We start from the raw sequence: 23,893 nt of genomic DNA, 5'->3' as shown, positions 1-23,893 counted from the left end.
TCGGGCGAATGGATCTCTGTGTGTGCGACTAAGCAAGTAATGGTTTTGTGCGTGAAATACTTTGAAGCAGATGATATAGCGGAGGATTTTCAGTAGCGACGCTTGAGCTGCAAATTTAAATTAAGCAAGGCTTTGCATTACAGGCTTACTGCGCGCAGCTCTTAATCGAAAAGGTAGTTGGTAATCTAATTTTAGGAATTCTTCACAAGATTTCAACTACTGCGCAGTTGAGCAATGCTGGAGTAACAAATTTTCATTTATTTGTTGGATTTTAAGAATTCTAGTAGTATAATATGGTACAGCTACTTTCGATAGCTGTTCAGCTGTACGAATAGCTTTGAAAAAAAGCTATCGGCAATTTTTGAAACTCTTCTGATTTCTGCGTGGTGTTGGACATGCCATGTTCTGCAACTCTGACCGTAAACTATAGTCCAACGGATTCAAATCCAGACTTCGATATGACCAACAGCCTACAGCTGAGAACCCAGGAATATTCGCCAAGTCACTGCTGAATGTTTTTCGTCTGGTTTGCTGGAGCAAAATCTTGCTGGAAGATGAATGGAATGAAATATATTGCTGCATATCTCTTTCATGACACTAAAGCAAGGCTGATATTGACCAATAATCCCCATTAATAGTGAAATATATATTTTAGATAAACTTGAAGTTAAAATACGTAAACAAAGGTTGGCGAAATATCATTATTTTTTTTGCACACTATTGTCAGACTTCTAAAAACTTGAAGTTTGCTTTTATAGTTGCGCTCAAACCAAGTGGTGCTTTCAGAGAAACTACTTATCTCCACTACACTTTTTGTGGGTAGCCACTCAAGGCTTGGTGCCTGATGTATTCCGTGACCTGTGCCCCGTTATAGTAGTTGGCTATTCGTGTATATTTTGAGATCATTGCAGTATAAACCCACACCTACTTCGCCATCCGGGTGGCAACCAAATTAAGCTTTGTCTAGCAACTCATTGAATTTGGTAAAAGAACACATTCTTTGGAGCATTGAGAGCGGTGGAATATGGCCGAAGGCTTTTCTTTCGAAAAGGTAATGTTCCAGCGTCTAGTCAGAGCACGCTCGATATTCCGCCGAATCTTAAGGATGGGTGATATGTGTTGAGACCCACAATGTTATTAAGCTCCCTTTTACCTAGTAGGAGGAGTTTTTGGACTGTCCGCCGTCAACACTACCCCAAAGTAAATGTGTGGTTTTTTCTGTGTTGCTTATGTTCAAAGACCTGCGGTGAGAATACCTATGGACCATTGGTTTAAACAACTCTTGCAAGAGCTGAATAGCCTGGGCCAGCTTAAGCAATTGTGTCCTCGTCGCCGTCCATAGGCGCGCGAGCACGTCTGTCTTTCCATTTCTTTCTATTCCTATATGACCGGGTACCCGGATGACGTTAGGACTATCTAATGAGAGTCTAGTTATAGCCTGCTTGTATAAACTCACGCAATTAGACTTAGTATTGGCGCTACAGATAGCCTGAAAGACTGATTGTAGTCATTTAGTTTGAACCTACCTTCTGCGTAAGGGCTACTCCAAAAATTTCCCGCTCCCGTTCCTACTACCCATTTAGATTGGTAAATGAATATACAGATTTCACCTTTGGAACTGCCGATCACAGAACCACTGATTTATTATTCTTATTTCCCTCAGAGCCTGCTTTCTTTTTAGAGCCAATACCCCGTATGGGGTCGTAAACCCCACTTTGGGCCAATAGCCTTACTGCCGGAGTGCCAGATATGAAAGCGCTGGAAGCGCTTTGAAGCTTTGCTCTCATTGTATTCTCTTCAGTCTCTTCTTAGTTTAGATATTGGGACAAAATTGGAATAAGATTAGCTCGTTTTAATCAGTGTAGCTAAAGTGATAAATTAAAAAGAAAATAAAACATGTTTTTATTTCGAAAAGATATTCCTTTAGAATAACAAACTAAAATTTAAAAAGATATTTTAAATAGATTGTTTTCTAATTGCAGTCTTCTAAAATCCAACCGTATTTTTGTCCATAATTGTTTTATGCGTTAGGCCAGTATCTTCTGGAAGAATTGTTTTGTTTCGTTAACAGAGAAAGGCAGCAGTGTAGTTGTTTTTTTCTATCACCGTCGGATCCAATGTAACCGGAAAAATATTTAATTTTTTCAAAACGGTTACTGTGTAATTTTTAATATGTTTAAATTTACATTTACGTACAAAAATCGCTTGTTTAGACTGTCACACTAGCTTCAGATGTTGTAGCTCATAGGAAGCTTCATAGACCGAAGTGAAATTCCACCTTCAGCCTTATGTTTATAATTAGAGATAAAAAATAAATCATGCGGCAATCCTAGGCACTTATTTCTGCTTAAAATGTTTCGAGCAGAGTTTGCTTAAAATATTCTTTTTAACTTTTCTATGATGACCCTATTTAAATAATGTAAGAAAATTTTTAAAATTCTGCGGCAATAATTCAATTTAGAATTGTATTATTTTAAAAGCATTACTCTGTGACCAAACCATATTTCCCGGCAAAGGTTTTGAGATTCTTCAATCTTTTCCAACACTTTCTACTTTTTTCTTCAATCTAAATTTAACTGCCAATTTTTGTATTTTGTTGTAACAACTATAAATAATTGAACACGACGAGATAAGATAACATTTCATTTTTACAATTTCCGCTTGAAGTCTTGCATGCAAATTATTTCGAAGTGGAGACTGCCTGCATGTTACAGTTATCTGGAAAGTTGTTGGTGGAGGGCAAAATTGCAACGAAAATTGAAATTCTTAAATTGATTGCGAACCCAATTGGATGCCGCTGCAACAAGAAGAAATCAGCGAGGGTCAGCCGCAGCAGCTGCTGTACACAGAGGCAACAACAGCAAAAATAGCAACACAAGCAATAAACATAAATATTTAAATATTAAACGAATATTTATTGGCAAATTACCGCATAGCATGGCATAGCATGAAACTTGCTGGCTGGCAACAGCAGTAGCGTTCCGCAAGCAGCAGCAATGAGAGCAACAGCGGCATGCTGCAACAATCAACCATGAGTCTAGGAGAGTCAGGAAATTCCACGAAGAATTTTTGTATGATATATGTGTTAGTGTGTCAGTTGGTTATTAAGATATGTATGTATATATGTGCACACTTTGGGTATTGTAATGGAGCTTGTTTGTTGTTGCCTTGCGGCTGCGATCTCATTTTTCCGATACTAGGAATTTGTTGCATGGGCAGATTGCAGATTACTTATGCATATATATATATATACTTTTTTTGTGGGTGTAAATATATTTCGTTGCATACATTTGAGCGCTGAAGTGTAGTAGCAGAGATATTGCCAAGGGACAGGTATTTCTTTTGTCGAGGAAAAGGAAAAAGGACTATATTTAAAGTGTGCACTGTTTAATGCCGATTTAGCTGCTGATTTCTTTCTCGGGTGTCGATAATGAGACATATGTTCATTGTTTGCTGTTTTAAAATTATTTATTTTAGAATTTTTTTAGGCAACCCTATTTAAACTAATTCCGTTTCTATGCATCCAACAGATTTTTAACGTCAAGGAAGTTCCATGAAATCGTTTTTTAGTATTTGAAACGAAAAATAAGGCATACGTGATATATTTTTTGGATTTATTGATAAAAAGAAAGTGGTTTCTTCAAAAGGTTACGCCATCTTACACGATTGAAAACTTTGTGCCATTCAAAGTGATTTTAGCAACGGCTGTGTTTATTTTGGTCGGAAGTGACTTCTGCTACCTTGCAGATTCCAGCAAATAATGCTGTCTGTAGTCTCATCAGAGTATTTTTTAACCATGCATTTTCTTCAGTATGGATCCCTATTTCATTAAACAACAGATGATTCGTTGGTACTTGTTGATAACTTGGAGTCTCAGAGTGATAGATTCGAGAGGAGCCATGTTTCGCGCCCATACAGCATCCCTGGTTCCTTGGATAGAGTGAGCATACTCATGACCTTGTCTAAAACTTCAGAAAATGCGACAAATGAGAAAGGAAATAAGGAGAAACGGTGTTTATGGTGAAGAGAATGCAGTTATTAACATTTTTCTGTACTGCTAACTCCGAGTCCGTGACATAGCGTGTATTTTCTGGTGAAATTTCCTTTGTACTTAGTGTCGATCAAATTAAGGTTATTTTTATCATATCGAAATCTTTATTTTAGCCAATTATGATGGGAAGGGCATTTGCTTGCTCAACACAGCTTCGGTGGAGGCGAAGTCCGGCCTGTTAGGCTTTTAGAGTCTGCCCCATAGATGTGACCCTATTTCTATTCTTCTATTCTTCTAGTTATATATATATATATATATATATACATTGGTACCTCAACATACGAGTTTAATTCGTTGCACAACCTTGCTCGTATCTTGAATTACTCGTATCTCGAAGCAAATTTCCCGATACAAAACAATTGAACTACCATTAATCCGTTGCAACCTCCAAAATGTCACCCCAGTTATTTTTTTACGTGGTTTTGAATAAAAGCGTATTCATAAATATCAGATATTTATTACACAAAAACAAAAAAGAGAAGATAAAGAAATAAATTAGATATCCTCACTGGTCTTTGCCTTTTTCGCAAAATTTTTCTCGCTTTCACCTGTAGGCCGTTTAGAAAAAACATGTCCAAGGAGGTTTATTTCTTCCTCTCTCTCAGAATGAGTTAGGCAAGTGTCATTAGAAAGGCCAGATGCACGATCTGTTGCAGCTTTTTCTGGATGTTTTTTTCCACGAACTGTGAAACTCTTTCCCACATTCCTAGGATCTCTTTTATCTCACTTGTAGAAATAACCTCCTCTTCTGACTCCTCAAAACCAATTTCTTTCATATTCTCAGTATGCTACTGTGACTGTAACTCTTGTATCTCGCCAGTCGTCAGTTTCTGGGTGTCCTCCTCGATGAGCTCGTTCACGTCTCTTTCTTCCACCTCTAGACCCATGGATTTCCCCAGAAATACAATCTCCTTCTCTACTGAAACACCGGGTTCCAATTCTTCATAGTTCCTTTCAGCTACAGCTTCAGGCCACTTATATCTCGAATTTCGCTCGTATGTTGGGACACTTGTAAGTCCAGGTACCACTGTATATATATAGTTATCTAGTACAGCTTATATAGAAATCTCGTCCAGCGATATTGTAAATTATTTGACAACCTAACACTTGCACTACTAGTTTCTGCATGAACAACCTGCTAAAGGAAAAAATAACTGAAATTAGAATAATATCACAGAATAAATGAAAACTTGTAACGAATTCATTTACGCCACATGAATCCATCAAAATCAAAGTTAACAGCTTGTCAAAGGAAGCAATGTGTAGAATGGTCTAAATAATTGCTTACCACTGGCATACCTACATACTATGTGTATATGCTAACTGGAATGTACATATTTTTGAATGTATATGGGAATTCATATATTCATACATATGTACAAACAAAACGCTAAATAAAATCCTCCAATACCCGGAACATGTCACCAGCAATGAGGGGGAGAGTGTCGACTGAAGTGTAGTAAAGCTTTGCCTGCTAAATGTATATGTTATCACCTAAAATGCAAAATAACGTAAGATCAAAAAATTCGAAATTTAATACGATCCACTACTATAAATTACATACATATAAAAATATATTCATTTTAAAGTTCTGCTATCAGATATATCCCGTTTTAGTCAATATTTCAATTTTGTTGCATTCATGTTCCATTTGATATCGTGTTTCATACCTTGCCCAGTATATTTCTGAAAATGCTGTTACCTTATTTTGCATTTTAGGTGACGATTTATAGGTGAGGCTATCAAATTGGTATATATATTATTATTTTTTTAAATCGTCTTTATATTCTAAGTTACTTCGATATTGGCATTTTGTACTTTCCCATATTCAACACGAAAGAGAGGTGCACTCTTTAGTTATTATAAATTGTTTTATGGCGAATAGGAATAACAAAGTTTCCTCCTTGAGTTTATAAAATCATAATAGCGCCGAAGACATTATGGAACACACTTAAGGTACAGGTGTTGAAAGTTAAAGATGAGCGAAAGAATAAACCCGCGTTTTTGAGGAGATTTCAGATACAAGTATAAAGTCTTGAAAAGGAGATATTCATTATTTCTATCTTAAATAGAAATTTTCATTTATCATAGTAATAATGAACCGATCTAGCACAAATACGTAGCGCTTTGTTCAATAACCTGTTGCCACGCTCATAGAGACCCTCATTCATACCATCAAAAAAATGGGACAGTTTGTTTTCACAAGTATCTCTTGAGATCATACTTTAAGAGAAATGCATAAGAACCTCCAAATCAAGCTGCCGGAGCTTCTGGCGATTCACTGTCAATGTTGGCATTCTCCTGATGGCACAGAATTCATTCTTTAATATCCAAAACTAGCCACTTCTAGACTATTGCTTCACAGTTTCAGATCTGAATTAAATGATTGGCTGTTTGGGAGTACATTGTAGTTTGAAATTTCCTGGCAATCTCATGAAATACCCAGCAAACCTTCCTGGCTTTGCTATTGTTTGCGCCCACTCGCTGCTATCGATCGACGATCGTTTTTGCTTGATGTTGTACAATGACTTTTCATCCCTAGCGGTACATTTTTGTTGTGATTCCGTAATGATTCCCAGATGAAAATTTCATGATTGCTTTTACGTTAACTCGTGTGACGCGCATATACTAAGCTACTTTCATTATTCAAAATTATCTAAATGATTCTAAACGGGATTTTATAATGAGATCCTGGCTAATCGAAGCATTGCTTACCGGTCGGTCGGATTCGCCGATTTGCATAACTTTTGTCAATATTTTTGATTGACATTTGATCAAAACAGAACGTGACCCATGTTTTCGTCATCTTGAAATTATTGCTGGAATAACATCGACGGAACTATAGAACGTCACTGGCTATAACAGTTTCGGTGTCATAAACACTGTACACTTTTGGTGCCACCTTGCTTGCGTCTGTGCTTTTACCGAAGAAAAACGATAAAACATGGCATATTTTCTCTTTGCTCGTATTCATTTTCGACGTGACTTTAAAAGGAATTTTATTTAGAAAGGGTTTCATGTATATTGTTTTTCTACCAAGAAAACCCGATCACACTTATCGCGAGATACAAGCTAGTGTTATCAGTATACTGAAAAAATAACAATTAGTTTTCTAGATGTAAAATTAGCGAAGAGCTTTTTCTATTTAAACTAACTTGAATCCTATTTTAGTTCTGAATGCTTAGTGTAGGGTAATTTTTTAAACTTAGTATTACGTATTTAAGTAGAGCCGACATGTCTCAGGTCTAAATAAAATTAATTCGAAAACTTTTAAGTTGAATTGAACTAAATTAATTTATATTTCATCAACAAGGATGGCAAAATGCTGACACTGTGCCCAGCATGGGATGTTGAAGGTCATTTGCCACCAAAATTGAATTGCAAACTTTCGACATAAATCATTCAGTTCGAATGTAAATGTATTGTGACAGTAGTATATACGTCTACCGAGATATGCCCGTAACAATATGTGAGCGTTTCATATTAATATGTATTTATGTGGCATGCATAGACATGTTGTCAAGCTGATGCAACTAAAGTCGTACGAGATATCGTTATGCATAGCCACACTGATTGCTTCACACACACAGGCATACCTGTATGCATGCACTTACAAACCAAATCATCTATGTAGATATGTAAACATGCTTGCGTGCAGAGATTTAATCCAGTCTCAGCTTGAGCGTGAAATAGATTTTCTGTATTACAGACATCAATCTGATTGAAATGGCAAGTGGATTTACTCAGCGCACAATGTTCGTTTTGCCATTTCCGTCACAACTAGCTACGCTACCACCAACAGCATAATTGTTGTTGTTGTCGTTGTACCTATCAACGCGGCTAACACGATTTGAACGCTCCGACTGTGAATATGCGAGGAGTATGCATATTTGCCGCTTGCGCGCTTCGCTGAATTTATAGCCGAACCAATTGGGGCAACACACATACATGCTTGCGCATATTAGTGTAGTAGTGTGGTATAAGAAAAACGAAATGAGTGTGAAGAGGACGCTGAGGTGATGCGGCAAATTCAGTTGTAACTGTAAACTAGGTTGGTTTGGCATTCGCAATCACAGCGCGAACAAATATCGACGCTGTGTAACTTGCCACCTTGGCCTGCGCGCTGCTCAAAACGGGAAATAGATATGTTCACGCCACTCATACATATGTATATACATGCCACTATGCGTCTCACTGTTACATAGCAATGCACGCTCTCTCACCACCTTTGGCTCGTCCCGCCGCGCCAACACACTCATCATTCAAGTGTGTCCTTGTGTTGGCAGCGACCGCCAAAGTTGCATGTTGCAAGTGCCAAATTGTGGCGCCAAGTGGCACATTTGCGCGCATTGCAAGCAAACACATACACACACAAACTCCCTCGCCGTCACCATCATTCTTGATCTCATTCCCATTCGACATATCACTAGCCGCTGGAGTGTTTTTTCGCCATCTTCCACTTCGGCCACGTCTCCGCCAGCCAACACTCCATAAGGATATAAATACATTCTCCCAGACGCTGGTGGTTGGCAAACCGCATTGCTGCCGCTGATCCTTTTTCCTTTCGCCTGCTGTAGTGTCCTTCTGCGGTTGCCTGACGTTGTTGAAGACCGGCGAGGCCGAGGGATGGTGGCAGCAGCATAAGTGCTCATAAGCCGCTGCTAATGCGTTTTGCACAACTATTACCATTTACAAGTGCACACACTCAAGCGCACACACACACACATCGCCGCCATGTGGCAATTGAATGTCGAAGTGATTGTGCGTTTTTGCTTTTCAAGTGCAAGTGTAGTCAAGTGCGTGTGCTTGTATGTGTGTCTGTGTGGGTGTGAGTGCGCGCATTGCAATTTGTGGCCAGCCTAAATGCAATTTTTGCGGTGAAGTAAAATGTGGTTTTCTACTCAAGCGCCAAGATTCCGCCGCTGCGCCACTGTGGGGGTGTGGCAACAACGAAAATTTGTGTGGTGGCATGAACTGCGATTTTGTTGGTGACAGCTACAAATGTGTGGCTATGTTTCAATAACATGCTTGCAAGTGTGTGCATATGTTTGTGGATGTGTGTAAATGCGTGCAATCGCAATTATTTGCGTGATTATATGCTCTGCCGCCTTGCCACTAAGCCGCGCTGATTGATTTGAAATTTATCATCGCACTTGGTAATAAATTAAAGCGGAGCAGATATATTTGAAATTGTAATACCCATATTTACTTGTAGGTATATAAATCCCTGCGTGGTCTAATATTAATGCCATAAATTTCAATCATTGGCAACGAAATTCAATTGATTGGCAATTCATAAATCACAGTTATGAAATCAAATATTTCCTCACATTCGCGAAAAGCCTCAATTAAATGCGAATTTTACGAATATGAATCAAGTATAATAAATTAAAGTGTTATCAGGATGAATGCCTTATGTACAAGCAATGTGGGTCTTTAAGAAACATAAAGCTACTTGACCATACTCTTACCAGATTAATATTAAACGCTCTCAATCTCATTACTTTAATTTTTATATGTTTTTACGAAATCAAAATGTAGAGCCAATTACAAATAGAATAACTTAAAAATTAATGAAGAACAAGTAAGGAAGGGCTAAGTTCGGGTGTCACCGAACATTTTATACTCTCGCATGATAAAGTGCTAATAGAGATTTCAGGCGTGGTTGTGAACCGATTTCACCCATTGGTACATGTCATCAGGGTGTTAAGAAAATATTATATACCGACTTTCATTGAAATCGGTTGAGTACTTCCTGAGATATGGTTTTTCCATTTTTTAAAAAAGCCTGGATGTAACTTCCTTCTGACAACTCTTCTGTAAAATTTAGTGTTCCTAACATTTTTTGTTAGTCGGTTAACGCACTTTTAGTGATTTTCAACATAACCTTTGTATGGGAGGTGGGATTATCCGACTTCTTCCATTTTTGAACTGTATATGGAAATGCCTAAAAGAAATGACTCTATACAGTTTGGTTGACATAGCTATAGTAGTTTTCGAGATATGTACAAAAAAGTTAGTAGGGGCCGGTAGTTACCTCCAAATATACCCCTCCCTAATACGATCCTTTGTACCAAATTTCATTTTCATATCTTTATTTATGGCTTAGTTATGACACTTTATAGGTTTTCGGTTTCCGCCATTAACCTTCTTATGGAGCCAAGAAATAAGTGTAGCAAGTTTCATCATGATATCTCAATTTTTACTCAAGTTACAGCTTGCACGGACGGACGGACAGACGGACAGACCGACGGACGGACAGACAGACGTCCGGATTTCTACTCTACTCGTCACCCTGATCACTTTGGTATATATAACCCTATGTCTGACTCTTTTAGTTTTAGGACTTACAAACAACCGTTATGTGAACAAAACTATAATACTCTCTTTAGCAACTTTGTTGCGAGAGTATAAAAAGTTAAAACGGTATCGCAAAGAACGGCATTAAAACTAATAATTAATCAACAATTAATGGAACGATTACCATTACTTTCAACATTACAAATTAGACTATAATTATAATTAATTAAATTTGTACTGAAAACTGTAATTATAAGTTACATTTTCGATTACTATTAAAACTCAAATTACGATTACTACTACAATTACAAATAAGTAAGGCTGAACACCCGAACTTAGTGTAACCGAATATTTTATACTCTCGCAATTTGTAAAATCAGAAGCCTCACAGATTGACCAATATAACTCTAAGGCATAATGTTAAACGAACATTTTAAAATCCCAAAATGTCATCGTACTCTGATTTTATCTAGCACACATACAATGCTGTTAGGGAGAGTTTTTTTTCCGAATTTCATAAAGACTTCCTACATATTGACCAATAAATGGAAAAATTCGAAAATATATATGCTAGTTATACGAAGCGGTTAAAGGAAGTATTTACCCGATTTTACTCATCACGATGTGCTGTCATAACAGCAATACTCACCAGAAAACTGAAAACTGTCTAGTCACATAATGCCCGATATGTTGCGAAACAATCAATCATATTCTCGACAATTTTTAGGCGTTAGATGAAATACTTTTATTACACTTTGAGCATAGTTTTATTTTTGTTTAACTGGTGTTTGATTTGTTTATTTTGAAAAAAAAAAAAAAATCAGATGGTAATTATAAAAATTTACTAAATGTGAATTAGCCTTGGTTGTTCAAGCAACAAATTCACCCTGAGATATAGCATTTCACTAAAAAGTGGCCACGCAACCCATTTGTATGCCTGCTTTATAAATTCTTTGTATTCTATCTTGGTCGTGGATTTTAATCACTGATTCACTGATTTATCTTACCCAATGTATCAGGTAAACGGGAAGCGAGCATGGTTATTATTTGATTTTTCGTATTTTCGCAAGATCTGAAGAGATTGAAAATCATCAGAGATAGAATAACATAGTTTTAGCGCGTTAAAAGATGTGTAAATTAAAATATTTAGGGACGGGGCCACGGCCACTTTTAAAAACATGAAATACTTTTGTCAACATACTTTTTTTTTTGGTTTAAGCCATTGCTTATCTGTTGCACATTATCACTTTTTGTTTAATGGAGTTTTGTGGGGGTGACAGTAGTCCGATATCATTACGTTAGCTTAAGTTTAACTAATGTTATCGCTTGCACATACTGATGAACGGACAGTCACTCAGATCTCAACTCGTATCATAATTTATGAAATAATGGAATCTCCAAACTATTTTCGCAATAATTCGGTTGTTGCATAGGCTGTGCGGCACGTAGCTCTGTCTTGTTGGGACAAGGTGTTGTCAAGATCAACGTCTTCCAATTATTACCATTAAAGGTTGGTTATCATCGATCTATAACACTCTCCATTGCTAATAACATTGTCACTAGCTTTATTACAAAAGAAAAACGGACCGATGATTCCAGCGATTAAACGTAGATATTGTTTGCTAAAGAATCATTTGTAAATTTTCTTCGTACCATCACTCATATGAAAGTGAGATTCTTTGGAGAAGATGATCTTCTTAAAAAATCGTTATAGTTTTCAAGTTATTTCATACTAATTCACGATGTTTACGGTGGTCCAATGGCTTCAGTTCTTGGATGAGGACAATTTTATACAGATGTAAGCTGAAGTCCTTTCAAAAAACGCAAAGTTGTGGCTGGAGACAGTTCAAATTCTTGAGAACGGCTTAGAATCGAGAAATTGTGCCAAGGAAACGTAGGCTCGAAATTTTCAACATTTCGGCGAATAGCGAGCACAGGTGGACGATTGAAGAATGCTTATTTTGATAATAAAATTGAAAAGCTTATAAAAGTTGTTATAAGTTCAGCTCAAAATGTGAAATCATATGCTCAATAGAGTGTTCGTTCAAGGAATCCATCGATTGATTCGATGTTTGGCGAAGTTCAACTTCAGGCATCAAAAAGTCGGTTTTCGTCGGTCGTCATTGATGGTTACGTTCTCACCTTCACCAGTTTTGAAGGAATATGTAGCGATGTTTCATGAAATAGACGTAATGACTTCTCTTGAATCTCTTCAGCTTGCTCTTCGTCTCAAATGCAGCAATTTCGCTTGTTTATATACCCATTGAGCCAGAAATGGGCCACAGCGGAGAACAAAATTTGGTTTGAAAATGTGGGATCTTCTAAGAACTTTTTTTGGGACGGTCGAGCGGATTTAGTTTTTATATAAGCTTTAGTGCACCAAGTCGTTCTCCACGATATTCGTGGCTCTCAGCTACGGCTGCTATATTTTCTTCACTGCGTGATACACGTGGTCTATTTGGTCGAATGTTATCCAATAATGAATGCTGGGTCTCAAGATGGGTAATGATAGTGTGCTCAGTAGACCGATTATGTTGAGCGAAGCGGGCGAAACACATTCTGTATAGAACGTGAATTTGGAAATAAGGTTGAACGACTTCTAAATCTGGTTCAGACGCTAGTATTTTCATGATGAAATGTCAAACAGTGCTAGACATAAGTAACGTGATGAATTGATACTACTCAAGCGTGGTCTGTCAAGAAGAGGCTATTGAAAAAGTACCTCCACTTGAATCACCTGTTATTAGATTTGTGTAACGAATATCATTATTAATACTATTACAACTACAATTACGATTCAAAATTACAACTAACCCTTAAATTCCTATAAAATTCTTAACTAAAATAACAATACATGTGCTTTCAAAATTAGCATAATGAATACTATTATAATTACTATTACAACTACGTGCTATAATTATAATTTCTATTACAACTACGGCTACAATTAGAACTTAATTTTTATTATAATGGTTACAGGTATAACACGCAAAGTTGGTATCATATACATTACATCTAATGTACATATATCATTGGGATTACTATTGCCTTTATAATTACGATTACTATGACAATTACGAGTATGATAGCTGCTGAAATTTTAATTTTTGATTAAATATTTAAATATATCCTATATTTTATTTGCAATTATAGTTAAAATCAGTTAAGACTAATTTTAAGACTGCTTATTCCCAAATATATTACTTGTACTATGATCGGCCATCTCAACTGCAACTGCAAGCAACAACTCTATCACTTTTACAGCTATCTTTGTAATTGAAATTGGAATTATAAGTACATATTTAACATAAAATATTTCTGCTTAAAGATTTTACTCATTTCACAGAATTCGCGCACAAACTGGGCGCTTGCATCTCTTTCGAGTATTTGAAAATAATTACGAATTTATTTGCCATGTTAATTAGTCGGTAGTTAGTTGCAACTTGCCGTGCGAAATCGCTACCTTGTTGCGCGCGAATTTACATCACAAACGAAGTACGAGTACGAGAGCGAGAGTGCGAGTAGTTAGTGTAGCTATGTGATTTTACACAATTTCAAATGGATTTTTAATGAAGCCCTTTCAGTAGAACTGCAAATTTCGTTTGTGTTGCAACATTTGCATTTTGCATAAACAGTTTTTGGAATTGCATTTATATAATAATACTTAACTGCCGTTAGCTTGCAGCACCGGAATATTAATTTAATAAAAATGCAATTCACTCCGCGTTTGAGGTAACACTGGCTGGGTGAAGGGGGTGTGAGCGGCAACGAGAGTGAACCCAAAACATTTTACTTTAATGTATTTATGCCAAATAGTTGTATTTGTACACGTAGTAATTACTATAATGATGCATCCGCTAATTAGTTTCTCTCTTCTGTTTGTGTTTTGTCTTTGCAGAGGCTGATTACACTCTGGATGATTCTTTTTGGAATGAAGAAAGTCCTGTTGGTAAGTTGAAAAGTAAATAATTTTCAAGGGTTCGAAATTTGTGATATCGTCCAAAGTTTACTAAGGCAGGATGAAGACATTTTTTTATAGAGAGAAGTTTTGAAACGTCCTCATAATCACTTTTGAAAAGCATGAAAGCTCTAAACTATTTTAAATTTTATCGGAAATAAGGACCGAAAATATTAATCTGGGAGTTTTAGATGTGAATATAGAGAAGCAAGAATATAGGGGGAGATGTTACTAAATAGATTTTTATTCCGATCTAAGGAAAATATAAGAAAGCTTATGAATGTTGTGGAAGTCTTCGGCACTAAGGGCTAAAGTATTGATTCAGAGAATTTTGGTGTAAAATAAGAAAATAGATGATTACAATGTGATATTTCTAAATAATCTTATAATCACCCTTAAAGCTCTATATGAAAGCTCTTCAATATTTAAAGGTCATCAAATGAAAACTAAATCTGATATGTAAGCCCAATAGTTTAGAGCGGAGAGAGTAGACCTTTTTTTCACTCAACTAAAAGAAATCAGCTTTTTCAGCTTAAATGGCCAAAATATTAGTGAGAAATTTTGGAGTGAATTACAAAAAAGATATTGATTTTTCAACTGATACAGAATCGACTTATTCTATCTGTGTAAAAGCTCTGACTCTTAAAAATAATATATGAAAGCTCGGGTGAAGGCTTAATCTGATAAACAATTCGATAATGTAGAGAGGATAAGGATAGCCTTTCTTAATTTTCAACTAACTATCCTTGTGTATGATGATTTCCTAAAAAGCCAAATACACCTGAAAAATTTCGACGGAAATCGTAAAAACGGATTTCAAAAGATATCCCCTGACATTCCACCGAATTTTTAGAGAAGTCTTTGCATCACCATCACCTTTCTCTCTACTCTCTATGAAACACTCTGCACACGATTTGTAGCATGTGCGACGCATCGTTAAGGCCATTAAACGAGCTTGGTAATATATGTTGCATGCAACAATGCTGTCCGCAATGTACTGCAACCACCGGCAATTTGGCATATTGGTTGCGTGGAGCACAGCGCGTACATTCGAGCTACTTTGCCGGCGTGTTTGCAACGCTTGGTGTCGGGCTACATTAAGTGCAACACCAAGTGTTAAATTATGGCATACAAAGTTGCAACATGCTGTCGCAAGTGCGCCATCATAAAAAGCATCTCATTAGTGTATATGTAGATGTTTTTATAAATTTGTCGTTGTTGTTGGGAAAGTTGGTGTTGCCACTGCGCTTACCATCGATATTGCTATTTTTGTTGTTGTTGATATTGCAGTTGCCCGCTGCAAGGGATATTGTTACATTATTGACCCTTGTTCCCGACGCTAGGGCTGGCGTTAGCCTGCAGCTGCAAGCTGTTGAACGCTTAGTAATTGCTGTTATTGCGTGAAAGTACTTGTTGTTGCTGTTGTAATGCTGTTAATGCTGCTAACTATTTGCTATTATCTAACATGCTAGCCTTACGCACCACTTGCGCTCCATGCACGTCGCACACCCATAATTGCTACTGTTTTTGTCATTAACAGTAGAGTTATTGCTGCTAGTTGCCATTTTGTTGTTGCTGTCGTTGTTGTTTTTGTCTTTTTTTTCATGCTTTGGTCGCACTTAAACATACGCAACTTTGCACATTCATCATTTGGTCTCCGCAACGTAGTGGCGCGGTCAAAGTAACGGTGTATGGTAAACCGGTTTTGTGTCTGCAACGCCAAACAAAAAACAAAAACAACAATAACAAGCAGTTTCTTGCTTGCTCGCTAAAATCTGGCGCTTACAAACAAAAAGCAATAACAATAACCGTCAGAGCAACGATAACAACAACCGTTATAAGTGCAACAGCGCTCAGCTCTAACATGCTCGTTCGGATTATGCAGTTGTCCGCCTGAGAGTATGCCTTGTTTACGCTTGTTTTAACTGCAGTTGCTGCTGTTTGGTCCGTTTTTTCTCGACGGTTAATGCTATTGTTATTGTCGTTGTAGGAATTAGCTTCGACACGCGTTGCATTGCAGGGCAGCAGCACTAACGCTCGGCGCTGAGTTTAAGAGCGTGTTAGCCGCTGCCGTCGTCGCTTAATATCCAATGCGCAAAACTTTTCCTTATGCAGACATTCGCAGCTGTGTTGCACTTATAACTGCTTCACATACACATACGTAGATGTATGTATGTCTTTAAGCGTGTGTATGTGTGTCCTTTTAAGACCGTTGAGCTGCTGGCATTTGTCTGCAGTTTACTTTGATTAATGGTAATTTTTCGCTTGTAGCTGTTGTGTGAATAAAATGAATGCCAAGGTGGGGCGGACTATTTATGGCTCGTTGCTCGGAAATTTGTTTGAGATTTGCAATAACAACAAATGGAGATTTTAACGTGTGCACACTTGAAGTGTTTCTTGTATAAGCTACAGTTTTTGCTGGAATATTTAATATTTAATTGAGTTGAGTTGCGTTAAGAGGTTATGTATATCTACTTTAGTCAGGAGGTTTTGTGAGTTTCATTTCAAGCGGCATTTCATGTTATGAAAATTAAAAATATTTCCACTAAATTTTAAATTTTCTATATTTGCCTATATTTATAGTAGGACCTGCGGATGAGTGTGCTGACTCATTGTGAAAAAAGCGTACCTACTTAGTACACTTATGCAAACGGTTTTTCAAGTCCTCGAAATACCTTTCACAAGCACTTTTTGGGATGGCTTTGAACTCTTTCAGAGAATTTGCTTTATCTCCTTGAACGACTCAAAACCGATTCCACTGAGCGGCTATTTCAGTTTGTGGAACAAGAATTGGGTGAATACAGTGCTTGATCGATGGTATTTACTGCGTTTTTGACTTGGAATTCGCTCACAATCGTGGCTGATAATGCACCATTGCATCCGCATTATGATCGTGTAAAAATCTTGAATTTTTCTTCCACAATTCCTTCCGTTTTTGACGGATCTTCTCACGCGAACGCCTCAATACGGCCAAATGAAACTAACGAAGAATTTATTGACCGTCTGTCCCACCAACAAATTCATGATGCCCCAAGCCACGAACATCGAAATAAATAATGAGCATCACCTTGTTTTCTGAGCGGCTTGGTCGAGGTTTTTTGGTTTCGCAAGATCAAGAAAAAATGATTGAATGAATGAAAATATACTGCTTTATTGCGACGATTCGAGCAAGAACAAGCTTAATACAAAAAATATCTTAGAAACACAATTGAAAGAACTTGCCAGAGATATCAAGCCCTTCTGCCATTGCCGTAATATTTACCTGACAGTTTTCAAGCAACATATCCTTCACCTTTTTAATATTTTCATCAGTCGAAGAGCTCAAAGGTCGTCCATAAGGAGGCATGGAATGGGATTATGAATATAAAATTTTGGGTAGATTTAGGTGACATGCTTTATTATTAGCTTTAGTAATTCAATAATGAATTTTAGATTTTCTATTTTTGGCAGAAAGCCTCAGCTATCACAACCACCCTTTCGGTACTGCATTATTTCCGCCTACTTGTTACAGTTCCTACCGAACTTGTTTTGTAGGAAGTTGGATATTATGATAACTTAACATAGTACAACGCTTTTTTTTGACAAAAACATATTATTATTACTCTACCCACCAACTTTTATTGTACAATTTGTTCTTTTCTCCAAAATATGTGAAAATTTTTTGAAAAATTTTTTTGCAACGAGCATTCTTTTGGGATCTGAGAATAGTAGATAGTTGCTGGGAGCCAGATCTAGAAAATATGATGGATGGAATTTTTCATTGGTTTCACTGACTTGTGGCACGGTGCTTTTTCTAAGTGAATTTTTTCGAATGCGATCGTTTTTCGCCGATTTCGTCCTTAAAACGGTCTAATAATACGATGTATTAGTCGCTGCTGGTGAATCTAACTTTTTACGGTAGCAAAAAAAAAAAAAAAAAAAAAAAAAAAAAAAAAAAAAAAAAAAAAAAAAAAAAAAAAAAAAAAAAAAAAAAAAAAAAAAAAAAAAAAATTATTCCATACGCATCCTAAAATACATACATATGCCATAACTTTGCCAGCCGACTGTTGCGTTTCTCCACACTATGAAACAGATTTATTGCGTGCAGTTCAATTTGATGACTGTGAATTGAGCTTTGGAGTGAAATGATAAATAGATGTTTTATTCATTGTCACATATCGAAACAAAACTCAGGCTTATTGCGCTTGAACACCCCACAACACTGCTCCGAATCACTAACTCCTCGTTGGTTTTGGTGACAAGTGAGCTCGCCCGGTATCCACTTCGCACAGAAGCTTCGCAGTAAATTGAGAGCGGAGTAAGTATTAGCATCCAAAATTGCATACAAATTGTGTTCTTGCGGATCACACTTATCTTATACTTTTGCGGATCTAAAGGTTTTTTTATTGCAAGATTATTAATGCTGGTTTGGAGATCATTGGTTCTAATAACTCGGCCTAACTAACCCTAGAGGGCATAAAAACGGTTTATAACATAAACAACAACACTTTTAACATTTTTTAACGCGAATTTTGATATCGAAATGGTGGCCATAAATATATAGGCACAGACACAGACAGACGAATCACTTCGGCTGACAGACCGAGAATGATAAAGTGCCGAAACTAATTTTTATTTGCTCTTTTTGTTCTTGCAGAAATCTGTGCCTATACCTTTATGCTGTTACATTTAACTTTTTTTTTAAATGTATATAAAAAGCCATTCACCGTTAACTGGACTAGTGTTGCAGTAGAGCAACAGCGCATTGCCCTTAAGTGAAGGATATACTTCGTTGCATTTGTACACTTTTGCTATTTCTTTGATGCTACAAAGCAACAACAGCGCTCTTTGGCGGCGGGCACAGTGGTGTACTCGTACATAACACATTCACGTAGAACCTAAATAAATATATTTATAGTTGTGGGCGTAGAACCTTTCCAAAGGCTAGTCGCTTTCTTCGCTTTGCCACACACTTCACTCAGCTTTGCCATTTTCAATGCATTCGCAATTGCGTTTCCATTAAAATTGTATGTGCGTCTGCATGTAGTTGTGCTCAATAACGGCAGGTAGAAGGCAGCAAGCACAAGCGCTCGATTACCCCTGTTTTGGTGAATGTTGGCAACTTCGCTTGGCCCTGGTGGCGGCGGCTTTAATGCATTTTTATTGCATCAACTCGCGCGCTGGACTAAGGTTTCGTCTGGCAGCTCGAATGCTTTGATGCTGTTGCAGCAATGAATGGCGCGCTGTCTGACTGATGGCATGAGCGAATCAACGTGTGGGTGTGTGTTGGAAAAAATGAAAAATTAAACAAAGGAAATAAAATAAAAAGATGCAGGCAGCAGAGCGCCAGGGAGAGCGCACCAGTGTAACTTTGGGGACGCCGCGGTGGGGCAACAGCTATCCCCAGTGAGCGCAAAAGCATTTGCATTCTGTAACAGTTACATAATGCTACACATGCATATACATGTGTGTGTGTGTGTGTGTGTGTTTGTTAGATATTGCTTTTGTGCTTATTGCATTCACATCGCTTGAAGAAGGAGACGCGAGCGCTTTGGCGCAAATGTCTTTATTGATTGAGGAAAAGCAATAAAACTTATTGAAACATTTGCGCAGACAAAGGAGAGATAAAGCGAGTGCACAGGCACACTCACACAGCGACAACTGATGGCACACATACACATGCCAGCAATGAAATGGCAAATAATTGCGCAGTAAGATGGCAAAGACGCAACGCATACAAGCGTGGACTCCGCGGCACACGCTCAATGTCTGTAAAAGTATGCGCCAGCGCGGGGCTAAGGAGCTTTACAAGCGATTTGCGGAGTGCAGTTGTTTTTGCGTTTTATTTTTAGGAACTAAATTGAAAAAATTCTCGCGCTAAAACGCAAGCGGCAACATGAACCGCGCGCCGAAACGGGTGAATACATAGAAAGTGGCATCTTCAGCACGCAATTGCGTTTGGGCTGCGCTTCGCAGCTGTAGCGGGAATTTGCTTAAACAATTTATCTCCCATAGTGTTGCGAGCGCCAGTCATTTGTATTCCATTTGCCAGTGCATAGCAGCACCAGCAGCAACAAGGGCATTAAAGCGCAATAACAATTGCAACGCAAACAAGGCATACCAAAAGTCATTGCTGCAAAGCTTCCGTTTCCACTTCCGCTTCCGCCGCCTGCATGCCATGCAAAACGCGAGTTCGCGTTCTACAAACTATAAAATTTCAATCCACTCACAAACACATCCCTGCTTGTATGGGCGTATGTGTGTGTGTGTGTACTTGCTCATCAATGTTACATTTTCTTCAAATTGAGTTTGTACAGCTGGCGTTCGACAAGCTTGCTTGCTCGAAAGTAAACTTTAATTGAAATCAACCGGGCGTATGAGTAATTTTAGCGCATTGCGATCGTTACTAAGCAACTATTAGATGAATTTTGTGCAAATGCGAGGAGGAAGCATATATGCGTATTTCCAAGAGTAAATATTTGCGCAAATACATACAGACATGTTTGCACGTATACATACATCGGATCACGTAATACAAAAACAAAATATTGAGGAAGCGCTAAGTGCGGGTACAACCCAACATTTTATTATGTTGCAAATTGCAATGAGCACAGCCGCCTAAATAGTTTCAGCTGTTGGTAATATTGGAAACTGTAGCGAAAGGGTTCCACTTCAATATTTAACGAAATCGATAACGGATTACAATCAAAGTGAAAGTTATAGTAATTTATTAATGATAATGCAACATGCTATATCTGCGTTTCATTCAGGTACCTCACCTACATATCATCACCAATCCTATGGAGTAAAGTCAGCCGGATGTTAAAAAACTCTGTTATTAGTTAAATAGGGGTTAGGTCTAGTTTTCGCACGATTTCTCATATTTAGGCACAAAGGTACACTGTTATTAATAATGCATGTTGCTCTCTCATTTTCATGAGATGAGATAACTGACATGTTGGCTGGTATATGCGGTATAAAGTCACCAAAAAGTTGGTGACTAGTGAGTTGTTGTATTTCCAGGCCTAAAGCCACACTGATAAGGTCAAACAGTTTGTTGACGGTGGGCTTTAATCTTTTACACAATACGCTCGATAGCACTTTATCTGCGATGTTTAAGAGATTTATCCCACGGTAGTTGGCGCAGATTGTGGGGTTTTCCTTTTTGTGGATGGGGCAGAGCACACTTAAATTTCAATCGTTTGGCATGCTTTCGTCCGACCACATTCTACAAAGAAGCTAATGCTTGATCTTTATCAGTTTTTCGCCGCGTAGCTCGGCCGGTTCATCCACACTTGCCGCTTTGTTGTTCTTCAAGCGGGTAATTGCCATTCAAACCTCATCATAGTCGGTCAATGGGACGTCTGCTCCATCGTCATCGATTAGGGAATCGGGTTCGCCTTATTCTAGAGCTATACTTTCACCGCCATTCAGCAGGCTGGAGAAGTGCTCCCTCCATAATTTAAGTATGCTCTGGGCATCGGTGACTAGATCACGTCTCTGGGTTCTACAAGTGTATGCTTACATTTAAACGGTTAAGTTTGCGGAAAAGCTGTAAGAGACCGGTGTGTAGCGCATTCAACTTCATACAAAATGTAAATAACGGTATACACTATTATATTTTTAATTAGTTAGAAGTGAGTCATGCTTTTTCCATCTGTTAATTAAAAAACAGCAAACAAATTTGAGTAACTTTCTATTTCATTTAAGAGTTCGTACTTGGTTAGCCTTTCTTAGAGGAGTCTTTTTAGAAAAAATCTACATACATATCTCTTTTATATAATTTTATTATTTCGGTTGTCGATTAAAATTATCATCATTTTAACAGAGTTGAATTTAGACCTCGGTGGTTATGCTGACATGAAGCATTGCCACATTTGACAATTGAAAAACTCGGAAGTGATGGCAAAGTTCGTTGGTCTGCCAGCGTTCAGAACAATTTGTTCATGCTGTTCCCGATTTCAATATCCCTGAAACTGATAGAATAATTGCTCATTTCGGTTTAGTGAAAGATTCGTAGAATGGTCATTTTTAATGGGGAAGGCCAATTACACGTATTATGTTTATGGGTGCTTTCAATGTTTACGTGTGTGTGTGTGTGTGCGTGTATTCACCCATATTTCCAGAGAATCGATAGTTTTTGCATTTCGCATGCCCTTGTTGGCGCTGTCATCAAGTGCAATCAAAATAGATGCTAACTAGAGCACACGCGCCTTTGCAATTCGCAGCTAATTATGTGGCAAGCGACAGTGTCAGCGTGCCTACAATGCAAAGCAGTGCAATGCTATGCTATGTCGATGCTCTACCATATGTAATGCTAGCCCTCAGGCACGGATGCGCGCACATGGCGCACGAACTCACTGACAATAAGTTTTAATTTTCAATTAGAAAAGTGTCGCTCAAACTTTGTGCCACATGCCACATGTGGCGTATCGGGCGAACAAGTAATGCGCACACATACGCAATTGCTAAGGCACTAAACATACCTTCACTCCTCAACACAAAATTGCTTTGCTGCCTTCGCAGCAGCAATGGTGTATGCGTGTGTGTGTGTGAGTGCGTATTGCATGCCACAAAAGTGAAAAGTTTTGTCAGTTTAGCACAGCTGCCGCAAAAGTGCCAAGTGTCGGCGTAACTGCAACATTGTAGACTGCTGTTGCAACTACTCCTAATACCCACACACACACGCACACTGATGCACATACCAACATTACTACCTAGATTTCTCTATGGTGTGGCATAAAATAGTTGCACAGCAACACAAAATTGCAAATCGCAACTTTGTGGAAACATGCAACATTGCTAAACTGCCACACACCTGTGCATTAGAAAGCGTACTCAGTTTCATGTACATGCCACACGTGCCTCAGAGTACATACCAGAGAGTAGTAGTGGCGCGCGCACGCCTACTTGCTGTCTATAGTTGCTGCGGTTTCATTGGTTTGCATTGTGTTGCCTAACACACTGCTGTCATTGCCCGCCGCTTGCAACCAATACTGCCGCTACTACTAGCGCGGCACTTTGCCCCGAATGTTATCCATTGTCGTTGGAATGATTGTTCATTCCGCGCCATTATTATTGTTACTGGCTAACGGTTACAATGGTAGTGTAGGTTGCCACTGTTTTGCTGCTTGTTGCAGCATGCCGACCGCGACTTTGTTTTGCTGCATGCCACACCCAGCCAGCTATTGGTAGAGACTCCACAGCGTGCAACACGCGCTATTATTGCTTATGATGATGTTGACAGTGTCGGTTTTGGTTGTTAGTATTGTTGTAGTTGTTGTTGTGGATATGTGCTGGTTGTTACTATTGTTGGCTGCAACAAACACCTGCTTTTATTGCGGTGTTCGCTTTGACCGCGGTGGAAATGTTGTTTTACCACGTTATTTGGCAAATCCTTGATAATCGTGTTGCATGTTGCATGTGGCGGAAGTAGGTTCCGCACAAAAGAAACAAAAAACAAAAAAAAATCGCAGTTCTGCTTTGTGATGGCAGGGTGTAAAAAATTTATAAAACTGTAAAAAAAAAAATGATGAATATACCGTGGGCAAAAAATAGTAAGCCTATTTAATCTGAATTCGCGCAAAATGTCATTTGTGACTCAT

The sequence above is a fragment of the Bactrocera latifrons genome, unplaced genomic scaffold (genome assembly GCF_001853355.1).
Source record: "Bactrocera latifrons isolate USDA-ARS-PBARC rearing strain unplaced genomic scaffold, ASM185335v1 scaffold_5, whole genome shotgun sequence".
Classification (NCBI taxonomy): Eukaryota; Metazoa; Arthropoda; class Insecta; order Diptera; family Tephritidae; genus Bactrocera; species Bactrocera latifrons.
This window is presented reverse-complemented; position numbering follows the sequence as displayed.